The sequence below is a fragment of the Oxyura jamaicensis genome, chromosome 14 (genome assembly GCF_011077185.1).
Source record: "Oxyura jamaicensis isolate SHBP4307 breed ruddy duck chromosome 14, BPBGC_Ojam_1.0, whole genome shotgun sequence".
Taxonomy (NCBI): domain Eukaryota; kingdom Metazoa; phylum Chordata; class Aves; order Anseriformes; family Anatidae; genus Oxyura; species Oxyura jamaicensis.
In genome coordinates, this window is record NC_048906.1 from 8,363,003 (window position 1) to 8,383,242 (window position 20,240).

General features: G+C 45.7%; 1 protein-coding gene across 4 annotated transcripts in view; it reads right to left on the reverse strand.

Moving 5' to 3' along the window:
* The window catches only part of IQCK (IQ motif containing K), a 183,673-nt gene that overhangs the window by 82,703 nt on the left and 80,730 nt on the right, over window positions 1-20,240 (reverse strand). The window contains exons 10-11 of one of the 4 annotated variants that reach the window (XR_004754541.1): window positions 18,658-18,772; window positions 1,697-1,735 (exon numbers count right to left, since the gene is read on the reverse strand). The gene's annotated coding sequence lies outside the window, so the exon portion shown is untranslated. Of the gene's footprint in view, window positions 1-1,696; window positions 1,736-1,755; window positions 1,774-8,434; window positions 10,688-18,657; window positions 18,773-20,240 lie in introns of those variants that run through there. The other 3 variants (XR_004754540.1, XR_004754538.1, XR_004754539.1) reach the window with 3 other exon arrangements.

Consider the following 20,240-nt stretch of genomic DNA (forward strand, 5'->3'; position numbering starts at 1 on the left):
AACTATTTTTTTTTTTAAATGTAATCTCAGAATGGACAAATACACTGAGAGACAGCAGCAGTACCTGGCTGCAGCCCCAGCCCTGCCCAGCTTTGCTGCAGGTGCCCATGGATGCAGGCAAACACCCTCAGACCTGTATTGTACCCTGGCTGTGCCCAAAAAACTGAGTTGTTCCTAGCCTCATTAAAAAACAAACAAACAAAACACTAATTTTAGGCCAAACCTGTCCACATGCTGAGCAGTGGTGTGTTACAGGTCATTCCTGGGCCATGGCAGTTCACAGCCATGGAGGAAGCAGCAGGAGGTCCCCTCACATGGCAGGGCCAGCCCCAGTGCAGCCAGAAGCACGGCACATTGCTGCACCCAGGACAAGCCTTATCCCAGCCTGGACAGCAGCAGAGCAAACCATGCGTTCAGGCTTCAAACCTACAGAATGCTGTAGCCAAATCCACACAGCACAAGCTCCGGCAGCCCTATACCACCCACGGCAGCAGGGCTGGGTTCAAGCTACACTGGAGACCTACGAGGACTATACAGTGCTTTTGAATAAACACTCAGAACATACCTGCCTCGGGGCAGCAAACCAAGAGGTTTGTTCTCCTCTGTTTGCCCAAGTCACTGCATGCCCTGTCTCCGAAATAGCAGGAGGCATCACAGACCCCACTGTTTGCTCTCAAGCACAGGCTGTACCGCACCACTCCCGGCACAGCGCTAGGCTCATCGCTATATTTGCCTTTAACACCCTAGCCTGTCTTTAACCACGCTGGTTGTGCCTCTGTCTGTCTAGCTGTCTCGTTACACATTATTCTGTTTGCACACAGGCTGTTAGTTCTTCGTGCTGCTCAGCACTGTCTTTGCAGAGCCTGTTCCCTGGAGATTGAGGCATACCACATGAACAGCTTTTTCTTTATATCACCTCTCCTTTTTGCATTTAGCAGCATGCATCTGCCAAGGCAGGGGCTTATTCAGGCCAAGATACTCTTACTGTACCAACTACACACCAATGCAGCAGCAAGCAACAGACTTCAGGTTTTAACATCTGGCAAAAAAAGAGCCCAAGCTCAGAACTAGGGCCCAGCAGGATGATCCTGGAACACCCTGCTGCATCAACAGATAAAAGTGACTGCTGGAGGTGTGGAGCCTACAGTCTTTGTCTAAGTTGGCATAGCAAACTTCACTAAAGTTTGCCACTTAAATCAGTGCCATACCTTCTACCCAAGGAGAAACCACCAGGGGACAACTGGCTGTACAGTAAAACCCTGTTTCCTCCAAACAGAATATTCTTCTGAGCTTCGCAAGGAGCTGAGACTTTAGCACGCAATACTCTTACAAGCATAATGCCTTTTGAACACCTAAGAGCTCCTCTGCACCTCAGTTTTCAATCTGAATTTCTCACGTGTTCTGCAGTTGACACAAAAGCACTGTGATTTGCTGCCCAAGGACACTGACAACACATCACAACTTACCCAAAGGGTCTGGATGACAGCTGGTGAAGGAGGACATCAGCATTTCTGGGTGTAGCCATGCTTAGCATTCTTCCCTCCCACCCTTCCAAAGAGGGAAAATGCCTGGCCTGTGCCCCTGCAGGGTGGCCCACCCAGGCAAAGGACAGCCAGTTCTCCCTGGTTTCTGTGCTCTGAGCCTGAACACCCGCCATCCATGGAGGTGACAGATGCATTCGTTCTTCCTCTTTGCCAAGCAATGAGATAAGAGCACTGGTCAGCGTCAAGTGCTCCTGAATAACAAACGCAGTTGGCATTGAGATTGCTGAGGCTGGTAAAGAAGAATTCATTCACTCGGCACATGTATTATCAATCACCATAGGTCAAGCACTGGAAAATACATCTCTAAAGCAGAATGCTTTTACTGTTCAAGCCTTATTATTTCTTCACACAGAGAGATAGCCAGAGGATCCCATCAAGAGCCTTCAGAAGCACAAAAGAAGCTCTTAAGCAGAGTTTTGTGCTATATGCTTTAGAAGGGAAAGTGATAATTAAAGCTTCCCAGAGATGCTCCAAGCCTCCTAAGGTGAGCTGTAATAAATACGCTGCCATGAGCTGTGGGTATGCTGAGCACCCCATTCCCCTCCTCAGGCTGGCTGTCAGGCTGACCTTGTCAGCCCCTGCCCATCCTCACACACCCAGCAGCTTTGCCTGGTTTAAGAACTGGATGCTCTCTGCGTGTCAGAATGTCCCAAAGGTTTGAAAGACGGAAACAAGGCAGCTTTAAGTGAGAAAGAAAACGTAGAGCAATGCCTAAGCATTGCCTGGCAAAGAGGTCTATCTCAAAAGCCCTTACACAGCTAAAACCTTTGAAGGAAGCCTGTTGGCAACTAAATGGCTCTGGAAACAATCACCACATTTTACACATTCTTCTCATCCAGGAAAATGTTTCATTGGAAACATAGCATTGTGAGCCCCATGTAACACACATCCCTTGAAAACCCCCGGCCATTATGGATATCCCATTGGCATGAACCACAGCCCTATCCTTTGTGAGTGGCTTCAGTTGGAAGCTGCACCCTAAAACTTACTGAAAAGGGAAGACAGCCTATGCATTGCAGATGACTCCTCCTGCTTCTTTTATTGGCTTTAATTCAGTAGAGACAGCTCTGTGCAGAAAAACTCTTAGATATGCACCTAAATACTTGGCTGGTTTAGGTCATTATGAGGAATGGGATTCAGAGTTCAGTGTGAATGAGTTGTGTTCAAGTATCTGTCCTGACCCAATATATTCAGAAGGTGCTAAGGTACAGGTCCCATAGCAATCTTCTTTCCTCCCCACACAACATGGCTGGTCATGAAGCATATACACTGCTAATGCTTAAGTCAGAAGCTATCAAATTAAATCCAAACTCTGTTTGAATTTTTAGTCTTTACTATGGTTGCATATTTGCCTTAAAAGCCTGGTGATCAGAAAGTCCCATTCCCTCACTCAATGAACTGGGGCACTCAGCCTCAAGCTGGGCATGCACAAGTGGGAAGAAAAGCTGTGAGCACTGCAGCTGAGCAGAGGTCTGATAAAAGAACAAACGCATCCTAGCTCCCAAACTGAAGAGAACTGAATTTGGGCAGAATTCCTTATTTTGGAAGAGTAAATTCATATTTAAGCCATTCCGCATTATTTCAGCTCTACACAGCATTCGTGTTATATGCCCTGTTTAAATTAGTTTGGCCAACCAGTAAATCTGATAATTCAGGACTGAATATAACCAATTAGATTTGCTGTATGATACACCATAATCTGATCAAGCTGTCTCAAAGGATTTGACTTGTTAGCATTTCAAAAGCATAGGAGGTTTTTGAATAATTTATTACATTTCTTTCAAGCTCATCTTTGTTAATTCATTAAACGTAAAGATAAGGCAGATGTTTTACAGAGACCTGTTCCATATCTGTTTTAACTTCAATTGGTTCTCAAAGGCTCACCTTAGCTCAGCTGAAAGCAACAGGTGCTGAAAAAACGAGGATGCATCTTTTGAAATTCAGGCCCAGAGACGTGGGGATTTCCCCTACCCTCCACTTTGAGAAAACAGTTCACGTTTACTCACGTTTGCCTGGGTTCCTGTCTCTAGCCTCGCTACCTCTCCCACGTTCATTTTTAACATATCCACTCATGGTTTTTGTTAGAAGCTACAACATTTCTTGCATCAGTATCTTTGGAAATAGAAATAGAAGCATAATTAAACAAACCCATATAACCACAATCCAATTTGACGTTTTTTTTTTTTTTTTTTTTTTAACCCTGCCCACTTCTTGTCTTGCTAAGAAACAGACCTTTGGTCCTTTGCTACAACAGCAGTTGTTCCCAGGGAGGTTGCTTGCTTGCTCCCTTGCCAGTGTCTCAGGAGGACACCTTCTTCCATGTGTTATTTTTGGTCTGTTCTTGTTCTGCCCAGGATCAAGTTATTCGCCTGAGTTTTAAATTCCAGTGAACAAACTTTGAGTTCATTCAGAAGAGAGCACACATTCATTCCTTGATCTCATCTGGGAGCTCAAGGCAGAAAGAATCTCCATGGGCTGCAAACCACGTCTGTCAGCACAGGTCCCTCTTCTACTCTGACCTGAGCAACGGCACCAGAGCAGCCCTGTGCCAAAGCTGCCATCCTAACTGACACAAAATTGAACCAAAACCTTCACCTCCTCCACTGAGTAAGGATGCCAGTTTTCACAACCCATGCAAATTTGACCACTATAGCATTTTACCTGGGTTCCTTTTGCAGCTTAAAAACACCCTTTCTGCTTTATCTCACTGAATTGTTTTTTAGCACTCCCATTTTATTGCAGTTTGGCGATAGATTTCTTACCGTAGAATGATCTCTCCAGAAGGTGCCCATAGTATAACCTTCATATACATCTGCATTATAACTCCCCATACACTATTTTTTCAGCATGCTGATGGTCTGGTTTTACTCCAAGGAAACAGTACCTCGAGAAGCACAGCTGGGTACTGCACATGCTGAGACTGACCACAAAGCAGGTCTCAGCCCAGATAAGGAGGTCAGAATCAGGAGCCAACCTAATGCAGCTCCCAGCACACATCCCTCCCCAAAATTACTAGGTTCTCATATAACCCAAAGCTCACTGCTGTAGTAAATTAGCCAGAACACAGCTGGGTTATTTAAGACCTATATGTTTGGGTACTAGCTAGTCACCAGCTGGGGTCACCCTGAAATCTAGGGTGAGTTGTTTCACCTAAGTGGCAAACAGTTATAGTCCAAACAAGCAGCTGCCATTAATTCGACACTTCTCTTGGGATGTAACAAACCTGGAGCTGTTTCTCCCCAATGGCTATAGAAAGAGTGCAGACATATCAAACTTCACAGATGTCTAAGCTTAAGGGCATTGATACCCATGGTTCTTCAGGTAGGACAGGGACTTCATTTCTGGACATCTACACTGCAGTCATCTGCAGATGGAGGTACTGATATATGCAAGGAAGTTTGTAGACTTGCCAACAGGGATCAAAAGGGAAGAAATTGCTTGAAGATTTCCTGGAAGATAGCACTTCTGCTGCAAAAGATGTCCAAGTATGCCAGGTCAAGAGATTTTGACATGACTTGAGAAATGTTTGACGGAACTGAAGGCTACTTGAAAGCAAAATTGTATTAGCAAAGGCTACAGACACACAGATGAGAACATTGTGACCCAGCAAGCACACTTCATGTTGTGAATAAGCATTACTTCTTTAAGGGAGGGTTGCACCCATCTGAGGAAGTTCCTGCTGTTGTCAGTTCAGTACCACGCTACCTGTTGAACCTTCATGGGAAGACAGCTATTTACACATGCTTAGAACCAAGTCTGGTAGCACTATTGCCCACCATGTCAAACATCTCCATTTTAAGTCATTGGTAACTTCTGGGGCAAGTGAAGTTTGGCAAAGCTACATGGCAAGCATCTGCAAACAAACTTCTGTATGCAGGCACCTAGCAAGACAGCAGTACAACACATACCCATGGTAGTGCTCATGTGTGATATCAACCTAAAAAGAAATCCAATGATAAAGCCAGAATGATCCCCAAATTTACTCATTCCTTAGTAATCTAGTGTTTTTTTTTTTGTTTTTGTTTTTGTTTTTTTTTTTTTTTTTAAATAAGTATTGAATTAACTTATTATCTACAAAGCAAATTCTGATCCCGGAAATTTATTTCATCTTTATTCCATTTTCAAAACCATCTGGAAGTGCATCACACAGATAAACTAGTATCAAAAATACGTGGCTATTACTAATTATGGTATGCTGTGCCATTTTCCACCACCTGCCAGTGATGACACAACATTACTCAAGAATGAAGCTTGATAAGCTCGATGAATAATATTTAGACTATTTTCTTCAGCTTGCAAATGATCTGTGAGCAGATTTGTTCTCCCCCTCCCCATATCTAAGTTATTTAAAATTAGTCATAATGATTTTGGTGACTAATTCCTGATCCATAACTTGTTTATGAGCACTACATTGCAAGGGTTTGAGATTTGAAATTCAAATCTTTGGTGCACAATTTAGATTTGACAAGTAACTCAATAGCAGTTTACTCCCCAACTAGATGGGAACAACAGTCACCATCTCAGGACGAATATTTGCATTTGTAAACTCAAAGCTCACTTTCTACCAACTTCTAATACTTCCTCACAGTTTGCTGCATCTCATTCACTCCTTTACAGACCAAAGAATGCAGAAGCAGCGCAAATGAAGGAAGCTTGTGGGTAAAAGGTGGAAGAGGTAAGGAGTTGCCTGAGGTTACTGCTATTGTTGAAGCTACTCCCCTAAAGCCAGAAAGATTCAGCTATTCCTAGCCTTGCTTCCAAATGGTACTTTCACCTCTGGACCAGTGTGATCTAAGCTTTCACAAGCACCTGTGGACAAAGGCAGGGACCTGAAAACAACTGCTCCAAGTGCATCTCATTCTTCTCATAGCCATCTTCCTGCATAGATAAGAATGGCCTCGTTAAGAAACACTAATTTCATAAAAATTTAAATGTGTACTGTTCACTGGACGAGGCCTTCAGCTACCTCACATGCCTCCAGTCTTTTATGCTCCATACCCATTTCATTTTGAAGGTGAACATATCTGAAAACAAAATATATAAGCAAAGCATTTTCCACATGGGAGGCAGCCCACTGAAGTCAAGCAGGAGCATTCCCACTATACCCAATGCTGTTTAGATACAAGCCCACATTTTGGGAGAATGCTCATCGCACTGTAGGTAAAATAAAACCATACCCCCCTCCCTCTGTAAGCCCCTTCTTTTGCAGTACAGGATGTCTCCAACTTTCCAGTCCTCCTTGGCATTTCCATCCAGCCATGTCCAGCCAGAAACAGTCCTCACCTCTTGAGTTTCTAAGTATCCTGTGACTGTTTTCCCCTATATACGCTTTATATGCGCATATAGATGTTTTGAAGACATTTGCTTCCTCTCAATCTCCAGTGGAAGAGTTTCCAGTCAGCATTGCTAAGAGGACAAAGATCACAACTGGTTCCATGGGCAGAGCATATGTGGAGGCCATAGGTGAAGCTGCTTAGGGCAGTTAAGACCTATGAGTGCCGTCAGGCCCCAGCAGCCCACAGCTGGCAGTAAGGCAACACCATCTGTACCTCCCCTGTCTCCAGATCACTGCCTGTTACCCCAGCCACATCTCAAAATGTGATATTGCTCTCCCCACAGACTTTAGACTGCATAGCTTAGGAAGTTCGGAAGAGACAAGCCATGACATGTGAGAACTGAGCCTTGGATAAATTCTCACAGTTGAATTTGGGAATAAATTCTATGGCAGAGAAACAGAGCACTGTTTGCATTGTGATACAGCCGGCATCTTATTTTGTGATCCTGCAGAGAGTGGCCATCAAATACACTTCACTGCCACAAACATCAGTCAGCCCGACAATGCATCATCAGAGCTTTGGAGCGGAGCCCTTGCAAGTCAAAGCTGCCACCTTCTAAGTTCATATCCCTGCCAAGCTATCAGCTTTGCCCACAGGCTTCACATCCATCCTCAAACTGTGTTGTAGAAGTTGCTCATTACAACATCCTGTGCTACAGACCCACTCGTAGCTCCTGGGCACCCATCACCTTTGGGTATATCATATCTCATGTCCCAGGCATATTCTGAAGGAAGCTTAAAGACAAAATGGACACTCCCAGGAGAAGTAGTTCCAGTCTATCCCCACGGAGCAGAACACGGGAAAGAGGTGCTCTGCAGGGATGGGGGAGCTGAGAACAGAGAAAACCACAGCAACCTGTGGGAGCTCACCTGCTGCCGCCTGGCCTCTGCAGGCGGTGACAGTATCTCGCAATCAAGTATTTCTGGAAAGTAGCCTGTAGCTCAAGGTGGATGGAAAAAGTCACCAGACAGCATTCACTGGCCTTTATTTTGTAGGAGGTCTGCAGTGCTCTAAAGGGATGATAAATGGAACCTCTGAGAAAGCTTTCACTTAATACAAACCAGACTGGCTGAACAGTAGAAATACCTTGTGAAGCAGCTGCCCCAAACTGTAACCTGTCTCGTGGATAACGTGCTGCACCATGTCACGTCACATCTCAATCCACTTCTTATGGGACTGGTTATTTATACTGGATGAGACAAGCTGATCATAACAGCCCCTCCAGATCAAAGCTGATAAATGTGTCATCGTAAAAGTTACTAGAAGTGCTGTGTTCTCCTGACAGCCCTGATGCAGGTACTTTGAAGCATATAGATATGTGCCATAACCAATATTAAACTTAATTCTTAAAACACTAAAGTTTTAATTTTGACCTATTCATTATGATTAAAGTATTTTTCACAACTTGCTGGTAGCATTTTCTTCATTAATGCAGTAATTTCACTCATTAGTTTTCATCTGCAAGTCAGCTTTGCTTATACCAGCACCTCTTAAAAAAAAAGGCTCACCTTGTAAAAAATAAATGAATAAAAATGAGAACAACCACGGCCACTCTTTCCAATGAAAAGCAACCCTGTGATTCTACTCAGGAAGCTAATTCAGCCAAATGCTCCCAATTTGCAAGTCTGTTTTAGTGAGATGAAACGGATGGGCTAAATTTCTTCAAATAGGACAGGACCACTTCGATGGAAGAGTTTTGTCTGATAGAAATAGAGGAGGTGGGAAACCCTTAAGGAGAGAGCTAGAGTTCCAGTGGTTGCTTCACGTGTTTACTTACGTGTCCCACGTCCTTCTCACAGAACATGAAACAGTCACATGCTTGCAAATTGCTTGGAAGAAAAATCTAGGAAGCATCTGTCCTTATGTTCCTCGAGTGCTTGGGTCTCCAGCTTCATGCGACATTTCCCAACCAGTGCACTATGCTAGCTCTTCAGCTCTGTCAGGCTCCAGAAGTCTAAATGTGTGAGTCATCCTATCTCAGAGCCCAGGAAAGCTTTTTGGATGGCAGGTCCAAGGCAACGCTGTCCATCCCATCTGTAAACCCATTCAAAGGACCTGGCACAGAGAGGTGAGCACAGCAAGAAAGCTCTCCTTAAAGGAGTGCAGCTGAGTCCTCCAGGCTCATCTCAAACCCAAAGCTCAGAGGTGGGAATACCCATGATCAAGGAAGGCTAGCTTGAGAGAAAACACTGATCCCATGTCTAGGCAAGAGGAGGTGACCTGGGTGAGACTTGCTGCTGGTCCTGTAACAGCACAACAGCAATAGGGCACAGGGCTAGTCCCTGTCTGAGGTTACCGGGAAAGTCAGAGCTTCTGCCTTCCTGTGTATGACCTCTTCATCCCCAAATCCTAATTTATGTCCTCCTTACAGAGGAAAGTTTTCTTTAATGGAGAATAAAACAAATTAAGCTTTTAAAATCATTTTGGAAATCAAATGCTGCATCTGGCACGGTCAGACACTGACAGCACGCATTTTACTGGCAGCAGCAAGTAGCTAAGGCTGCGAGGAGAACAAATTGGAAGGAACAAAACCCAAGGCAGAAGGTCCTTGGCAGTAGGACTGTGGCTGTAAATTTGATTCCTCTTGCCATGTTTGCACCCGAGAGAGGTGAAAGTCAAGAACTGAGACTTGGGTGACGCTGCAGGACTGGGAACAGGATACAAGCTGCTACCTCTGATTAAAGGCTTGCCCTGCAACCAGGATTACACCACACAGCAGTGGGGGAACAGAAGTCAGAGGCACTTCTGGTCCCAGCCACTTTCATGGTTACACACCTGTCACCAACAGCGCTGCTGTTGGGGGATGCTGGGGTCTGCTCTGTACGTTCCCTGCCTGCCCTCATCACCCTCTGCCTGCCTCCAGCACAGTAAGGGCCCAGACTTCAGCCCCATTAACTGCTTCACACAAATATTACATTAGTTGATGGCCTTAGGAAAGGGCTGCATTTTAATTGCTTTTTCTTTCCTGTTTCTCCCTGCCACCCTTTTTTGCTCCGTTCCGCTCCCTGTGCTGGTAGGAAAGATGTTTCATCTCATTGGCTAGTTTCCATTTCTCTGGGAAAACTTAACATTTACTGGAATACCTCCCTGTTCTCGGGGTCTTTCGTACAGTAAAAGCAGCCACATGCTGAAGCATACAGGGTACCATCCATCCCAGCAACAATGTCCTCACGAGGCACAAGGTGAAAGACTCTAATCTTCACTATGAATTGTGAACTACTGTAAAGAGGCCTGAGGGGGGAAGGAAGGCAAAAAAGACTCATCTGATTTGTTAGACCTTTGCAGCAGCTGCCTAGCTATTATTGGTTTGGGGAACTACTGTGTCACTGTGCCCAGCTCTCCAGCCACACTCACAGTTACATTACTCCTACTTGCAGAGCTTTCCACAGAGCTCAGGAAGAAAAGTCTGCCACCATGCTACACACCAGCATCTGGCCTGCGCAAAGCAAGATGAAGGCAGAAACTTTAAGCAAATCAAAATGAACAAGTGACTGGCTTACCAAGAAACCCTTCAGCATCCAGAGCCAGAAGGTCAACAGTAACAACAGCCTAAGAGAGATGCTGCAACAGTTCCAGTGCAGATTGAGAGTGGAACAAGGCACATTAATGCAGGGAATCAGACCAGGCGCCCGTTCTGTTCTCAGCGAACCAACGACCCACAAAGGAAGAACAGACCCAATCTTTATTTGTATGGTTTCAGCTTGAGAAATTCCTCAGCAGCTCATCCTCTGCTCACAGACCCTGCCACCAGTTTTTGAGCCACCCAAGCTGTCGTTCCATGAAGAAGACACAAGAGCTATGGCAAGCCTGGGACCAAAAAAAAAAAACAGTTCTTAAAGTACTTGGGCTCTAGTTGCCAGAGCAACCAAAGCCCCCTTCTTTAGAAAGTAGCTTAGGGAATTGAACTGAAAGCCAGGAGAAGTGGATAAGTAAAGAGCTGCAGAGAGCAGCAACTGAGTTTGGAAAAGTCAAATGGAGAAAGATTTTGGCAGAAGAGATTTCAGCTTCTCTGTATGAGCCAGTTCCTGCTGCTGACCTAGAAGAGTTCTGGAAAGTGGTAACAGGAGGAGGTAGGAGGACAGAGATCATGCAACAGGAAGCCCGAAGCATTGCTGATGCCCCCAGCTTCAAGAGCCACTAACTCAGAGGACTGGAAGCGTTGCAGATACCAGCAGATCCACCCACTGACACCCTAACCATCCCTCTGCTTCTTCTCTCCTATTGCCCATCTCCCTCCAAACTGGAAAAGGCCCACTTCTAACAAGCTGACGCACACCAACACATTGTGAATTTATACATTTTGCATGTTACTGTGAACTAGTAATGAAGTATAAGACATGCTCTTAGGTTATGAACATTTCGTGCAATACAAATACAGTTACATGCCTATTTTTACCTGCAAATCACATCTTAAACTTTATAAAATTCTCATACCAGAGACACCAATTGTGATCATTTGCACATATAGGCTATAGAAACAGTTTCTTTTTCAAAAATACATGTTCAGAAAACCTTCTAATTAAAACAAAATGTCTCATTGTCAAAGTAGTTGGGTCCCCCAAAACATCTTTAGATACAAACTTGAACTTCTCCAGGGCTTTACACATGAAGGGCTTTTGCAGAGCCAGAAAGTCATCAGAACAATTTGTTCCTGGGGAGAGCAGCACTCCTGCCAGAGCAGCATCCAGATTTCATTTGCGCAAGTCCCCATTCAGTTAAGAGCACCACTGACCACCAATCTATAAACCACACATCCCTGCTCTAAAGACAGTAACAAAGCTTGTAGCGCTTATAAGCCACAAACATCAAATTGTATGTACTGTTTATTTAAAAGCATCACAAGGTTCACATTCGTGTGATTAACTACCTTTTCCGTGCTATAATCAAATGAAAAGCCCGGATCTCTGCAGCCCCCAAAACACTTAAAATGATCAGTAACAGCTAAATAAGAACTGCCCTCCATTTTACTTTCCATTTTTATCTTTCCATATAGCTTTCCTCCCCTACACAGCCCCCAGTGCCCCAGCAAGATGACATAAGTCTTTCCAGGACCTTAAAAGCATTTTCAGACCTATTTTAAGTCTGCTAAAGGCACCTTGTTAAATGTGTCTTCCCAGCTTCCTCAGCTGACCGCTGCTGAGGATGACTTCACTTCTGGGAGGGATTTCATGTTTTATGTGGATATCCATACAGAACATAAAAGATAGCAGAATAAGCATCCCACCACCCAGTTGCAGCGCTTTGTAATATAAGATGTTAACACCCACAAGGATACACATATTGGGGTTTGGGAATCAGCGTTTGGGAATCCGTTTGGGAATCTTCCTCTGTTGATGAGGAAGGCTGAACAGCCCATGTTCAAGGTGATACCGCAAACATTGCACTTTAACCCCCTGACCGCCTCCCTTAACAGCCGGGGAACACTGCATGACTCAAGTAAGAGTCGAGCACCGCACCTGAGCGCATTTTGAGCTACCTTGAGCTGGAATTAATACAACAGGCAGAACAGCAGGCAGCCCACCTGGGAAGCAGGGCAGGTTCTTGACAAGCTACCTTGTGCTGGTCTCTGCTGCAGTCATGCTGCTGAGAGTAAATTAGCTGGCTCTGCTCAGGGAAGAAGCCCTCCAGTGACACCATTTCTTATTTGCCCTCAGACCCACCGCACCGATGTGGCATGTCAGCTCCCCATTCATCAAGGCAGTACAACAGGAGACTATTAGCTCTGTTTGCTTGCTCTCATCTTACCTACTCCTCTGGGAAAGTTTTAAGCCTCCTAGCTCTTGCCATCAGCTGTCAAGATAATTGGAGCTATTGTTTATTGCAGCAAAGCACTTTGATTGACATCCTTGTAGAAGTGCAGAGCTACTGTCCTGTGGCAGAACTGGAGAGAAACATATTAGTACCATTAGTTTTGAGGCTGGTAGAAGAACAAGGATGTTATTTCTCCTTTGGCTTCCCCCTTACAGTTATTTAACAGATGACAATGCATTTTCTTGGCTTTAGCTTTACCTAAAGTGGGTCAGACACTGACTGCTATTTCTTGATGTGATGTTACAACCAGAAAGTGAAGAACAAAGGCAAGCAAAGCTTGTTAGGAAGATGCATTTCACACACTTTTATAAAGAGACCCAGTATCAGTTCTGGGAAGTGTCACCAGAACCTCAGGAGATTTACTAGGTCATTGCTTCTCAGTAATACACCAAACAAAGCAAGGACATCCACAAGTGACTTACAAACACCTTTCCACAGGTCAGCACCGCTCCTTTGACTGGGTTCCATCTGAGCTTTCATGCTCTATCTGTGTGAAGCCACTTTGCTATGGCACAACCCCTTCAAGAGGGAAACAAGAATAACTCTGTGCTAATGAGGACAGACCTGCTTACACCAAAATGCAAGAGAACAGAAGTTGCTTTTACAGCTTTGAAAATAACATCCTGAAAGACCAAGTTTGGAACCAAAGCTGCAGAATCTTCCATAGTTTAAAGATTGTTTAAAGACATGTGAGATTCTGTCAGGTGGTCATGATCATCCAGGTTTTGCTTTAATCTCAGCTTTTTTTCCTCCATGCAGAAAATTAATACCTTTCCCAAAATGCAAAGGTGACATGGAAAAATGTCCCAAAGGCTCAGCTCTTATAAAATTATAATGAGCCTGATAAAGCAGCAAGTGTTTGGTAACCAGTGTTCTGTTCTTCAATAGATGTCATGGCACACAAGGTCTGACCCAGAAGCCAGGATCAGGCTCAGACAAAAGACCCTTCCTGAAAAAGTCACAGCCCTGCTCTGCATTTCCAACATGCATTAACAGAAAAACCTGTGCACAGCATCCGACCCCTCCAGATAAGATATTCTGCTGTGAACTCACTCTGAAGCTCCAGCCTGGATGCATTCAGCCTAAAGGAGCCTCTTCAACAGCTGCTCTTCCATCACTTTTTCTCCACACACTTGGGATAAGGCTGATAGTACATCCCAGGTATTTTCTACCCTAGCAAAAGATGGAGGAAAAATGGACTTCATTTTAAGGAGCATCCTCATCAGCAACAAAAAGATTCAATGGATATTTAGTTTATAAAGGAAATAATTGGCCAGTCTGTGCTGTGCAGATTAGAGATTCTTCAAAGGTATAAAACTGAAGCTGGCACAAACCCAAAGACGCTGTAGTTAGTTAAAAGGCATGAAGTAAGAAGAATTTTAATCAGAGGCACACTGATCCATTCCTAATTAACAATATGATGGGGTTCACACTACAGCAGGGTGACTTTGGGAAGAGGTGGGCAAAACTAGACATTACTATAATGCACAAGCATTTATATTTGATTTATATTTATACTCAGGCTCAGCAAGAAAAGCAAATCCAGAAAACAAAGGAAACACCATAGTTCATTAACACTGGAGCAGTTTTGGGGCTCCCCCTTTTCTCTTCTCCCTCTGGAAGGCACCCAGAGAGCTCTGGTATTAGCACGAGCTGCAAGCTCTCCACCTCCCCCGGGGTGTCAGAGTCAGGACAGAGTGACCTGCACACATCCCACCTCCCAGCCACAGCACCAGGAGCATTTAAGCCCTCTTCCCTTACACTGAGCTCTTCCTACAATAAAAACAGTGAGCCACGTTATGACTAGCAACAGCCAAAGCTCACACAGCACTTCTTACACCTTCTGTTTAACTGCATTGCCATGCTATGACCTGCCGTGCGCTGGCCACACTTAAGGCAGGGGGTCGCTTGATCCCTTAGAAGACTTTAGCTCCCAGTGCAAGATGAGCATCTGCAATTACCAGCACACATTGGTTTCATTTGCAGCCACTGCCCAGGGGAGCCACCTGTTAGAACAGCTCCAGCTGTTCTGATAAAGCTCAGATCTCCTGGCTAAAGGTTAGTCCCTTCTCAGACACACATCAGCACTTCAGGCAGCCTGGCTTTGTGGGCCACTTGCACAAAGGACTCTGCTTCCCTCATCCCTTTGTGATTTGATACCACAAAGTGAATAACGAAAGAGGCTAAGCAGGCGGGTAGGGCTCAGCAGCACAGAGCCAGCTTCAGGCTAGATATAACCTCTCCCCCTGGGCTCAGCACCACTCCTCTCAGACAAGGAACCACCAAGCATCACCACCAAGCTTTCCAGCAGCCTGAAAGCACATGCGGCAAGTGCTCTGATCCAGGGCGCAGAGATGAGAGTGCACAGGATTTAGGATGGAGAAGCAGGCAGAGCACCAGTTCAGCACCCACAGGTAAGTCCATGCACCCCTCAGCTTGGCCAAGGCTGTCAGGACCAAAGCTTCAAAGTTCCTTAGAAAAATTCCCAGAGCTGTCCCCTACTGTGCTTGCCATGCCTGCAGGACATCAGCTCAGAACAGCACAGGCAGGATTAGGTCCCCTGTCCCCAGAAGCCAGCAGCCCAGCAGGGGGAACATGGGGATCAGGAACATGAGCTCTGAGGCATTTTGAGGTTTTGCTTTTAAGTACTGCCCAAAAGTTGTTCCTGGGCCTCACAGATCTGGTGATACAGCAGCACCCTTCCCATTTCCAACTAGCAGATATCCAGACGACAGCATGTGCTCACCTGTCAGCACAGCCCTTTATCAGCTGTCATGTCTTATCAGCCCAGTCCAAGGCAGCAGCATGCAAGATACCTGAGCTGATACCACAGCCCTGTTCCCTTTCCTGAAGCCACAGAGATGCTAAAGCCTGGACATGGCTGAGCTTTCCTCAGCCGGCTGCTGCCCCACACTTCTCCTCATGCAGGTATCATAAGAAATTCCAAGGGGGATCCAAACCCCCATGCTGTATGCCCAGTGTAACAGCTCCTGCTGCAGGCTGGGGCACCCTGGCTCAGATGCCTGAGGAGCACAGTACCTTTCACCTCTGCTCAGTCCTCCCTGAGGTGAGGTATCCCAATCCTCCTTTGCAATCCCCTTGTTCTATCAAGAAACTTCCTCAGCATAACATCACGTCACCTCATTAATGTATGACTTCAAGCCATCAAGATCGACCCTTAATGGTTTCTGCCAGCAGCTGCCCTCCAGCACACAATCTCTTCACCAGGATCTTTCACCTCCCTCCCTCTAGACTTACCTACCTCACCACTCTTGTAGCCATTAGCTTTAAGTTTATTTATGGTTTGTTACGAGCCCTTAGTAAAACACCCACCTGAAACAAGCTGAAGAAAACACCCTTGCTAGGTACCGTAACAGAAGGTCCAGCAAGCTGTAACAGCTCCTCTGGAAGCATTTCATGGCAGCACAGGGCGGCCCTTGAAGCACCATGCTGGGCTCCGGATCTGTAGAGGCAGGGCAGGTTAACATGGCCACACCAGCCAAAGCTGGGCAGCCAGCCTGCACTTGCCAGTTATTGACCCAGCATCACAACAGGAGGAGCGCAGGCCCCAGAGGCCAGCACCCTGTACTGGGACCAAGCCCAGCAGCACCAGGACCCGCTCCCATCCAGGTCATCTCCTGCAGCACAAACTGGCTTGGGGCAACAAAGCTCCCACTGCTACCTGGGTAGAGGGTCAGGGCTGAATATTAAAAGGCACAATCGAGTCACTTGTACTGCAGCACCCCGTAAAGAACTTTACCATGAGGAGAATCAGAAGACAATCCTGCAGCGTTGGATGGACTGTGCAACACGGAACAATACTCAGCAAATTGGTGCACATTGAAACAGTGGGAAAGTCAAACCAAGTCAGATTAGAAAGTTTTTTTTGTTTGTTTGTTTGTTTTTGTTTGTTTTTGTTTGTTTGTTTGTTTTGTTTTGTTTTCCCCAATTGTGAGATAACTGAATTAGGTGCGACCTCTCAATGAACCTCCCCCAAATGGGCAGCCCATCTCCTATGTCAATCATGGCATGCACCCTAGTTCAGACCAGACTGACAGGCCCTTAGCACAGCATTACACTTCTCAAGGTCTTTTCACCCATTTCCCATTCCTATTCAAAAGGAAAAATGGGACATCTTAATGCAGAGAACAGAGAACATTTGCAGTACAGACTTTCAGCAGCACAGACTGCTTCTGGGCAGATCAAGGTGCCTGCTGAACCATTTATTTCAGTGCAACAGAGCCTGAGTGGAAGGCAGGATATTTTTGAAACCCCGGCCTTGATGAGACCATTATTTATTTTTTCTTTACCCTGAAACACTGGGACATCCGTGCTGTGCAACACCCTGCTAAGGCTAATGCCAGACTCCAACCCCTGCACTCCATGTGGGAGCTGAACTGTTCATGCTCTCCTTGGCACCTCCATGGCCACACTGGGACAGATGCCTGGAGCTTTGGGTGGTTTTGGTAAGGCACCACCTGCTGTCAGACCTGTCACCCCCCCACATGTCCCCAGGGACCTCAGTATCAGCTCATTTACCTAAGGCACAGGAGACCTCAGGGCACCTGAGCAACACAAACAAGTGTCTGCCACTGAACACAGCTCTCGCACACCGGCTCCTGAAGAGTTCTCTTCCATGTGCTCCATGCCTCACCATGCTGAAAGATCACCTTCCACCCATGGGGAGATGCTCAACATCATTTCTTTGCTCAACAGCACCAGCAGAAAGCTTCTCACCTAAGGGGATCTAAGGAGTTGCAGCTTTCCTGGACATGCCCTCTGGTAGCAAATGGCTGTACAAGTAAAAAGAGCAGCTTGCAAGACACTCACTGTCAATGCTTCTCCCAAGGGGGGGAGGAAGCAGGCCAGTGATTGCTGCTGGCCACGCTACTCAGCAAATGCCTGGAAAGCTCAGAAAAGAGATAGGCACACAACACAGGTACTGGTGCTGAAGAGAACAGGTTACAGAACTATCCTCTGGTATGCTCACCCTAAGCCTCTGCTTCTCAGAAAGTACAGCAAGAAGGAGGTGTTCCCCAGCCTCCATCCCCTGGGTCTCCATCGAGCATCCCTACTCTGAAGCTAAGGCTTACTCCTATCCATGTAACCATGAAGAGGACCTGCACCACAGGAAGGAAAGCTCAGGTTAGCTGGGACAAGGAGGCAACATTCAGCAAGCTCAAACTCACTCTAAAATAACAGCTACAGAAAGAAATGTTACACTCAGCCTTGCCAGCCAGTGTCATTAACACCAAGAAGCATTAAATACTCCTGCCAGCATGCACAGTTTTGATTTCAGTGCCTTTGCTACACTTCAGAGATGAAATAACCTTTTGGTACAAGAATGGGTCAGTCTGACTAACCAATTAGGGGATGAACAAAGAGCAAAATAGGAAGAAAGGAAGAACAAACCATGCCAATTATTTTTCCAGCTCATTTCAGATCCTCTCCATCCCCCACCTGATTGTCTAGCTTTGTCCCTTGCAGCATCTCCCCCATCACACACCAGTTTTTATCACTTCTGCCATTTGGTTTCTCAAGTGCCCCTCATCTAAACAGTGAAAACTTGATCTGCCTCTCCCTGAAATGAAGTTCCAGTGAACTATTTAGGAAGAGATGCAAAGCACATATCTTCCTGCTGACAGGTGAAGTCTGAGAAATTGCCTAATCATGGCCCTGACATGACAGTCTATTCCAAGCATTAACTGATGCTCCATAGCATTAAAGAGATAGCATAAGTTGTTTTTAAAAAGTTCCTGATGCCATATCTCTTTCCACATTTTTAACTACAACTGCCAAAAACTTCTGCTTACTCATCCTGAGCTATTCTGCCACACGTTTTCTGAATGAGAAGGCAAACACTGAGCATATTTTAACCTATATATTCATGCACTGACATCAACAGCAGCAACTGCTCTAAAACACTGACATATTTTATATTTTAGAGGGAAAGGAGCTTTTTGTACCATATTTCCACTGGTGTACTTCCCAAATAGGGGCATCAGGAGAGCAAGTCTAGGTCAGCACGGGGCCAGGCAGCAGGAGCTCACAGTGACTCTCAGAAGATGGACAAGCCTGAACCTGAGTAAGAAAAGCTTGCTGAAGTGTAAGGTAATGTAAGTCTATACTTACAGTAGTATAATGAGTAATGGGCTAATGTATTTATGCAATAAATATAACCACCTCAGCCTAGAGTAACAGCAGCAGCAGTCCCAGATTCTTCACACTGCACTGAGTCAGACCCAGGCAGCTCTGGGGCTGCTCAGTAGCATATAAGGGAAAGATACACGGGCTACCCAACACCAGTTTGGGTTTCCCAGCTCGATGGCCACCCAGCACTACTGCAGGGAGCATCAGTGGGGGCAGCTGGGCAGAAACCCAGCTTTCTGGGTCCATCAGGGAAGTACATGGACTTGGACAAACCCAGACAGGGAAAAGCTTGGCCACCAGCTTTGCAGCTCATTTCCACTTGGGCTATCAATGTAGAGCTTCCTCCACACTGCCCAGATGCTCGGGTGTTCACAGACACCTTGGGCCAGCCCCACAGGTACCCCAAGGTCTGTGTACACACAGCACTGGAGCCCCTGCACAAGCTACCCACTTTCCTAGGATGGGATTACACCCAGATTTGGAAGATCATTCCAGGATCACACCCAGGCTTACAAAGCCATTCCCTGGTTCCAGCAGCACAACCCAGAGGACACGGAGCCCCGCCAACTGACAGGCCCTGCATCAGCATCACCCCGCTGAGTCAGCACAGATGAGCAGTATTTTTCTTTAGGACAGGTGCAACTGCCTTAAAAAACTTAAAAACCTGCAGCCAGCTCCCAGACAGTGATGCCCACTAGCACGCAGGGCTACAAGGCCCCCCTGCCCTGTGCTGGTGCTGTCACCACCAGCTTTGGGCAGCCCCGGCCCCCCAGCATGCTTCCCACAGCTCATGGCAGAAGCACAACGCAATTTGTGTCTAATGACTTCTCCCCTGACAAAAGAATGTTTTGCATATGTTTGTCCTCATAACAGCAAATTCTAATCAATCGCTAGTCAGAGCAACTTCTCATTTTAATTAGTTTTGATAATTAGCCTTGAATTTTCTGCGTGCAGTCTATTATCCCTCCTCAGCTCTATTTTTTCATTACTTTATGCTTTGTTCCTACAGGGAAATTCTGATGTTAAATATTTACTACCAAAATACCCCCAGACAATATTGGTTTCTGCTTCCACAAAACTAGATTTTCTAGGGAATACTTTCATTAAAATATATTTTAATCGAAATATCTTGTAAGAAAAAAATATTTTTTGGAGCAGCTCTTGCTGCTGGTGGTGCCTGTGTCATTGTAAATATGTCCATGGAAACTTCTGGGGGCACAGGGTGGCTTTGAGCAAAGCAGGAGCTCATAGGAAAGCCCCTGTAATGCTGGAAGCGAGAAAGAAAGAGTCAGAAATAGAAAGAAAGTCAAGCAGGTAAAGGAAAAAATATCCTTCCCACTGCTGCAAATTGCTGCCAGAAGAGCTAATTACTCAGCAGGAGCGTGGGGTGCCGGGAGGG